Source organism: Perissodus microlepis, chromosome 9 (assembly GCF_051167445.1).
Source record: "Perissodus microlepis isolate ML-2025 ecotype Zambia chromosome 9, ASM5116744v1, whole genome shotgun sequence".
In the NCBI taxonomy this organism is placed as follows: Eukaryota; Metazoa; Chordata; class Actinopteri; order Cichliformes; family Cichlidae; genus Perissodus; species Perissodus microlepis.
Genome location: NC_140469.1, coordinates 2,727,061 through 2,734,222, shown reverse-complemented (window position 1 = coordinate 2,734,222; position 7,162 = coordinate 2,727,061).

Genomic DNA, 7,162 nt, shown 5'->3' with positions numbered 1-7,162 from the left:
GCCTAATAATCTTTCAGTCATTTCTACCCTCACTTAATTTCCTTTCGCTGCTCAGCTCTCACACAGTGGCTCAGCTATGCTCCAATCCCTCCATGTTGTGGCCAATCACATGCGAGGATATAGGATAATATCATTATGTGAAAAACAGAGAGGGTGAGAGACGCGACAGTCAAGTGGAGCATCCGTCTGTCCTCTCAGTAAGTGAGTGAGACAGTAGACAGCGGTGAGGAGGGCTGTGCAAAAGCAAAAACACATAAATATGCCTGACACCCGTAAACGAAGCAGCATCTGGCTGCAGTTTAAAGACTTTTTTTGTCTCGGTCTTGGTCTCGTCTCGACTTGGTCTCGGTCTTGGTCTCAGTCTTGGTCTTGTCTCGACTTGGTCTTGTCTTGGTCTTGATACCCTCTTGTCTTGGTCTTGTCTTGGTCTTGGATTAGGCGGTCTTGACTACAAGTCTAGTAATTGCATGTAAATAACAATCAGCAAAACAGGTAATTTAGACCGCATGACATTTCAGAACATTTTAGCCCCTTGATAATAAAAAAAATTCATTTAAGAAACTCAAACGAGGCTTGTAGTGTTATATTCATAGAACCTGACCTTTGGCCTCAATTTACTTCTCCCTAAACCCAGGTTAAGGTGAATACCTAATAATCTAATAACTTACTGTTGGAACTCCACAAAGATAACACTTTTCAAAGATAGCAATAAAAACTTGCCACAATGTGAAACAACAACAGTGCCCAGATTTGGTCCATGGTACATAAAATATAAACAACGGTTACACAACTAATCACATTTTATTCCTCATCTCAACTTTAGCATCTCACACTTAAATGAACATGATCGAGAACTGTTTTAAATGCCAGTAGATAACAAAGAAACCACAAATCAAGACTATTCTTGATGAAATTATCAGTGTTTTTTCTAAACAAGTATGGACAGAGATGTCTGATGTTGTTCCTGGGATCTGCTGGAGCCACTCGCCTAGCCTAGCCAGAACAGCAGTGGGGACGAGCCATCTTCTTGGTAAAACATGCACTTGATGGTGACTTGTGGAACTGGCTTGAAGTTGGCCGTTATACGCCACATCACCATGGAGTTCCTAATGAAGGCTCTTAGGGTCGATCTTTTATATTTTTAGGCCTAACATAGCAATTGTGTTGTTCCTCGTCATGATAGTTTTATTTTAATAGAACTACATTATATTTTCAAATGCATTCCAGTATCCTTATAATCAAAAGATAAAGATTTTGACTTTGAACATCTCTCATAATCTACAAATTTGTCAGGTTTGGGATTGACTGATTGACTTTTTTTTATTGTTTACACAGAATTCAAGTTGGAGGTGCCACATGTTTGCTTTATGGCATGGTTGGCCTTACTTGAAGAGGTTTCAATTATATCCTTCTATTTCTTGTCTTTTAACTAAGATGCCACTGTAACAGGGTCATAAATCACATTGTTATAATTACACAAAATGTGTTCTAAACCCCCAAACTGCTCCTTTTATACCTGACTTTTAGGACCTCCAAGCCTGTAGTTATGTTCATTATCAGTTAGAGCCCCTCCTTATTCTTTTCTTCTTCTTCTTTGGTGCAATCCTATAAATACAGTGTACCCCTTTTGCCTCTCCCCTTTTCTACAATTCCCCTGTGGGAGAGGAGCTGGTGTGGGCAAATTATTTACTTGGAGGTCTTTCTTTCTTTTACCTTTTTTATCAGACACAATGCAGAATCACACCGGTTACACCACTTCAGTACCATGGGAGTTGTTGAGTACAGGATGTATTTATAAGATATAAATTGCACTGGTACATTGTGTTGAGTGGATCTCAGGGCAGAATTAACAGGTTGCTGTCAAAAACATATGGTGGACTTCAGATGTCTGGGAATTAATGACTCATCAGTGGAAACCCTTGAAGAGGAGGTTTTTTATAGAGTTGGATATGACGTTGTCAGTGTGTGTGTGTGTGTGTGTGTGTGTGAGAGAGCAAAACAGCATCACTCATTGGTTCTTGTGCGCACTGGGTTGATGGTAACGTGCATGCTTCACCTCAAGAGAACATCATCTAGTTCTATCATATTGTGCCCTTAAAACATAAACCTCTGCTGCCTGATCTGACTCCTGCTTGTGCTTTGAAGAGGCTGGCACTACTCAATGGAGACCAGATGAAACATTGATACTGAGATGAAACACCAGCTCTTGTGTATGGCAGACCAGGAGAGTCACACACATTGAAATAAAGCATTTCATAATTCACTGATGAATGCATTAAAAAAAATACAATAATAAATTCATTTACAAATTACTTTTTATTTTACTCTTACTTGATATATTAATAAAGTAATTCATTATCTGATAATTCCATGGACAATAAAAAAGGAATTATAGATAAACATTTCTAAATCCATTAGTAAATACTTGAAATCGAAAAGGTACTTACAGAAAAACAAACATTATCAATAACAATCTATTTGAAAAAAACATCTTTGAATGGTTAAAACGAGCATCACTGCATGTAGTCCCACTCTTTTAAGCTCATTTTAGCTTGTGAAAATATCACATCCCAGCAGTACTAGCTAGCTCCAGTCTTTACTAAGCTTTATTTGCTTTTCACAAGTAAAGCTTGCAGCAGCTAAATAATTGTATTTATACACAGCCTTAAAGCAATGACTGCAAGCTAAAACCTCAAAATAATTATTAAAATGATGCCCAAACAAAATCTCACCAGACCATGTTACCACATACTTCCTGATTAGGGATGGGTACCGGTATCCGGTGCCATTATGGCACCGGTTCTGACATAAACGGTAGTAACCAGACCGAAAAGCAGCGCACATTTCGGTGCTTTTTTTTCCTGAGACGTCACACACTTTGGATTCTAGCCAATCATTTTACCTTTCCGAGGATAGTACGTACGTTCTTTTAGAGCAGAGCTACAGAATAAAAAGTCTGGCTGTACTTCACAGCAAAATATGCAAACTCATCAGCCTGCAACAAGTGCTTTAAGGTGATACTGTGCAAAGGAGGTAACTCCTCGAATCTGATGAAACACCTGGCGACACATAGCGTTTTTTTAAAAGCCGAGAAATGCACAGTATTTCATAGCTTGCTGCGAGACCTCACACCGTGCACATCTACTGCGGGAGTGGTGCCTGTTATCGGACCCAGAGTTAGCAACATCCCCCAAGAACCCGAAGAGGAGAGTCCTGGCCCCTAGCCCTGCCAGTGTAGCAGAAATGATGACGGATGATGATGGCAGCAGCAGCCGTTCTTCTCTGCGTGAGTAGCTTAATGTTGTTCGTGTGTAATTTACGTTGAGTAGGCTAACCACGTTATTACATTAATGCATGTAAGGTGAACTAGCAAACACCGTCGTAGCTACATGCGGCTGTCTTCTTGTTTGATGGCAGATACTCCCTTCACCCTGGCCAAAAAGGCTAAAATGACCAAAGAAAAAGTGGGAAACAGCTAAACATGAGAGGTTTTTAGACAAAATTGGTGTTTTTTCCATTGATTAAGCACTGCTTCCAGCCAAGAGTGATACCATATATGCTCTATAGCTGCAGAAAAGGCTAACATTGTTATCTTTTTACAAAAAAACAGCTAAACATGAGAGGTTTTTGGACAAAGTTTGTGTTCTCCATTCTTTAAGCACCGGTTCGAGCACCGTTTAAGCACCGGCACCGTTTCAAAAGTACCGGTTTGGTACTGGTATCAGATAAAACCTAAATGATACCCATCCCTATTCCTGATACTTAAGCTGAGGTGTGGTCCCGGGCGCGACTGCAGGGGAGGAGTGGTGCAGTGAGCTCAACGGGTGAGAACAGCTGATGGCGTTTGGGCTGATGACGGTTTCCTTCCCCATTTTTAGAGAGACGGGAGAGGAGCGGAGGGGAAGCTAGGATCAGCTGAGACTGGAGCTGTCCAGACTACGGACTGTCACAACAAATGAAAACTAAAAATAAACGTGGCATCTGGCAATAAAGAACTGTGTGTGTGTGTGTACGTGTGTGAAGTGCATCTCACAAGCGTTAAACGAATTTTACAAAGTAACTATGACAGCTGTCATACCTTTCGACATGTTACTGACCCCTGCCAAGGCAAAGACTAGAGATAATACTATTGATCTAAGTTCATTTGTATTAAATGAGCAAGATACTAACCCCATGTTGCTCTCCGATGCATCCATCGGAGTGTGAATGTGTATGAATGGTAGACTACTTAGCACTTAGGTCAGAAAAAAGTGCTTGTGTGAATGGGTGTGATTGGGTGAATGAATTAGTTGTATAAAGCGCTTTGAGTGCTCAGACAGAGTAGAAAAACACTATATAAGAACAAGTCCATTTACCAAATACATGAGTTCACACATTTAAGGCCTCTTCAAAATATGAGTGTTACATTAAAACAATGAATAGCAAATAAGCAGCACTGCACTTGCCATCAGTGGTTTGTAACATGAGTAACTGTAGAGTTCACTAGGGTCAAGTTAAAAATCACATAAGTTTCATACTACATATGATTTGATTACATTTTATATAATGCACTAAAATAAAAAAAACTCCAGTTATGGTTACTTGGGAGTTTGTTAATATATTTTTTAATGGTAAAAAAAAATGAGGATTCCTGTTCTTTGAATTCATGAGCACTGCAGAGGGATGTCCTTGAATATTTCCTTGGATGTCTTCTATGCTATTTTACATCACTTGGAACCTCCTTTAAAATCCGTACAAAAAGACAGACCTCAGTGTTTTATGTCCTTCTGTTCAAGAATTCCAGAAAGAAAGAGAAACATCGACTCATCAAGTTCAGTCTGTTCCTTTCTACAGCTGTGGTTGACCAGAGCACAACTGTTTGTTTGACAGTCTGCTGTTTGAAATTCAAAACATCTAAACAGCAAAACCTGAAACAGCAGGCTGTGGCATGAATTGGAAAATGCAGTTTTAATTACATGTCCATGATCTGTTTTGTCATTTTTTTAAATCGTTTTAATCAGTGGTCCGTCACTATCAATTATGATACACATTTTCTCCTCTCTTTTTATAACTGATGGTCCCAGTGTATCTTATGCTGAAGAAGGGAATATAGGAAGTATTAAACCTCCTTTCTGTAGTATCTGAAGAACTGGAAAAGCTCTGATTATGGCCATTATGCAGATACTTTGTAACTAACTGTCAGGGTGCAGGCTGGAGTGGTTATGTTTTTTTCTTCCTACTTCTCAGATGGATGACTGGTCAGGCTGAGCTTGCTTTACACCTTTGCGGTGGAGCTGTGCCTTCCCTGTACTCCTGGGTTTAATCTACTTGACTGAGGGCTATGTATTTTGGTTAGTTGCCAGAAAAAAAATAACAACCCACCTTGTGTCATCAATTTGATTGATGGCCCCAGCCTTGACCTTTTGACCCTACCGGAAGTACTCCGGAAGTGACTAATCGATTCCAGATGTATGTAATATGATCCATAAGCGCGACGAATTGCATCCGGTGAGGGGAGGGGGGTACTCCGGAAGTGTCTAATCGATTCCATATGTGTGACTAATCGCATCCGGTGGGAAAAAAAGGAGGGGTGGTTCCTGGGGGGGGGGGATCAGAGAGGGAGGGTTCCTGGAGAGTTCATGGGGCTGACGCAGCAGATTTCTGTTGAGTCAGTGCTGTATAGAGAGACAGAGCGGCAGTTAGTTTTCTACAGACAAACTCATAGTTTGAATTCTGTTTAAATATTATGACAATGTGATCTTGATAACCATTTTCTCAGTAAAGAGCTATTTCTTTTTACAATAGCGGCTTTATTTTGCTATCTTACGTTAATCTTATTACAGGCGCAATAAAATAAAAACCTTTAAGATTATCTGACTAGTAATGGATTGCATTTATATATAGTGCCGGGTGGAGGCAAGCTACATCATTGCTTGTATGTGTTAAAAAAAAATCCCTAAGTGAAAAGAGCACTGCGCACATATTCAGAAATCAGTCTTACTTAAACAATTAAAACACCCCGATGAGGTATTTTGGTTTTGTGCAGCCACTCCTTCTCAGACCAAAGTAAAGAGTTTTTCTTCATTTTGTGAGCTACTTTTACAAGGGGTTTTCTCATTAACAGAAAATAGACAGAATCCCTAAAAGAAAACGGCCTTGTTTTACGCACATCAAGAAGGAATCAGACGACCGTCGGTTCATCCCGGTCAATTACCTCCGAGAGATCGGGATGCTTCCTTTGTCGGGTACCATAAGTGTATAAGAAAAAAAACCCAGAGAATTTATTATTTTTGTAAGAGTGAGAGAGAGAGAGAGAGAGAGAGAGAGAGTGAATCAATCAAACGTTTCTACAACACGTTATACCACTCCGGGTCAGGAGGGGCGATATAGTACGGACCGGCTGGATGACTACGCCGGATGGAAGCATAACCGGAAGCGTGGCAGGGACTTTCCCTTTGACCTTCATTCAGCTCCATGATCAACCATTAAATCTTTCCTCAATATTGCTGTAATATAACAACAAAGTTTTTTTAAGAAACATTCCTTACACATTCCCACAGTCACCGAATAAGCATCTGTGGCACAAATAAGCTTCAGGGACTGACTTGTTTTTTAGAACTGACCTTTGACACTTGGATGTTGGCTTAATTTTTTACCCAAAAAGAAATTTGACCCTAATAAAAAAAAACACAATACTGTGGTGAATACTTACCTCAACTTTGATGGTTTTTTCACAGCTATTTATTTTGAAAAAAAGTAATCATGTCACAAGGACACAATGCACATTGCAGAGTACATGAATGGGAAGTAGGAATTCCTCCTCTCTATACTTACACTCCTCCCTAACAAATGCCAAGTCATCATCTCCATATTGTGTGTCCCACTTTTCGAGTTTCATTGAAGTGTATCCAAGTGCACAAGATGTAAAACATTCTATTAGTTTTTTAAGCCTCTTACCGAATCCCCGTCAAGATGCCATTCATTTAAGAGACTAATAATTTTTTGAACTTAAATTGTGCTAACGCAGTAACATTACAAATAAAACATATTAGAACTCATTTTTTGTTGGACACAAGAACAACTTGAGCATCTTTCTTTCGGGAGCCGAACTAGGGCTTACAAATTTGCTGTGCCCCTGGGGACCAGTGCGAGGTTGTGCGGCAGATCCCAGCGTGGAGGGTCC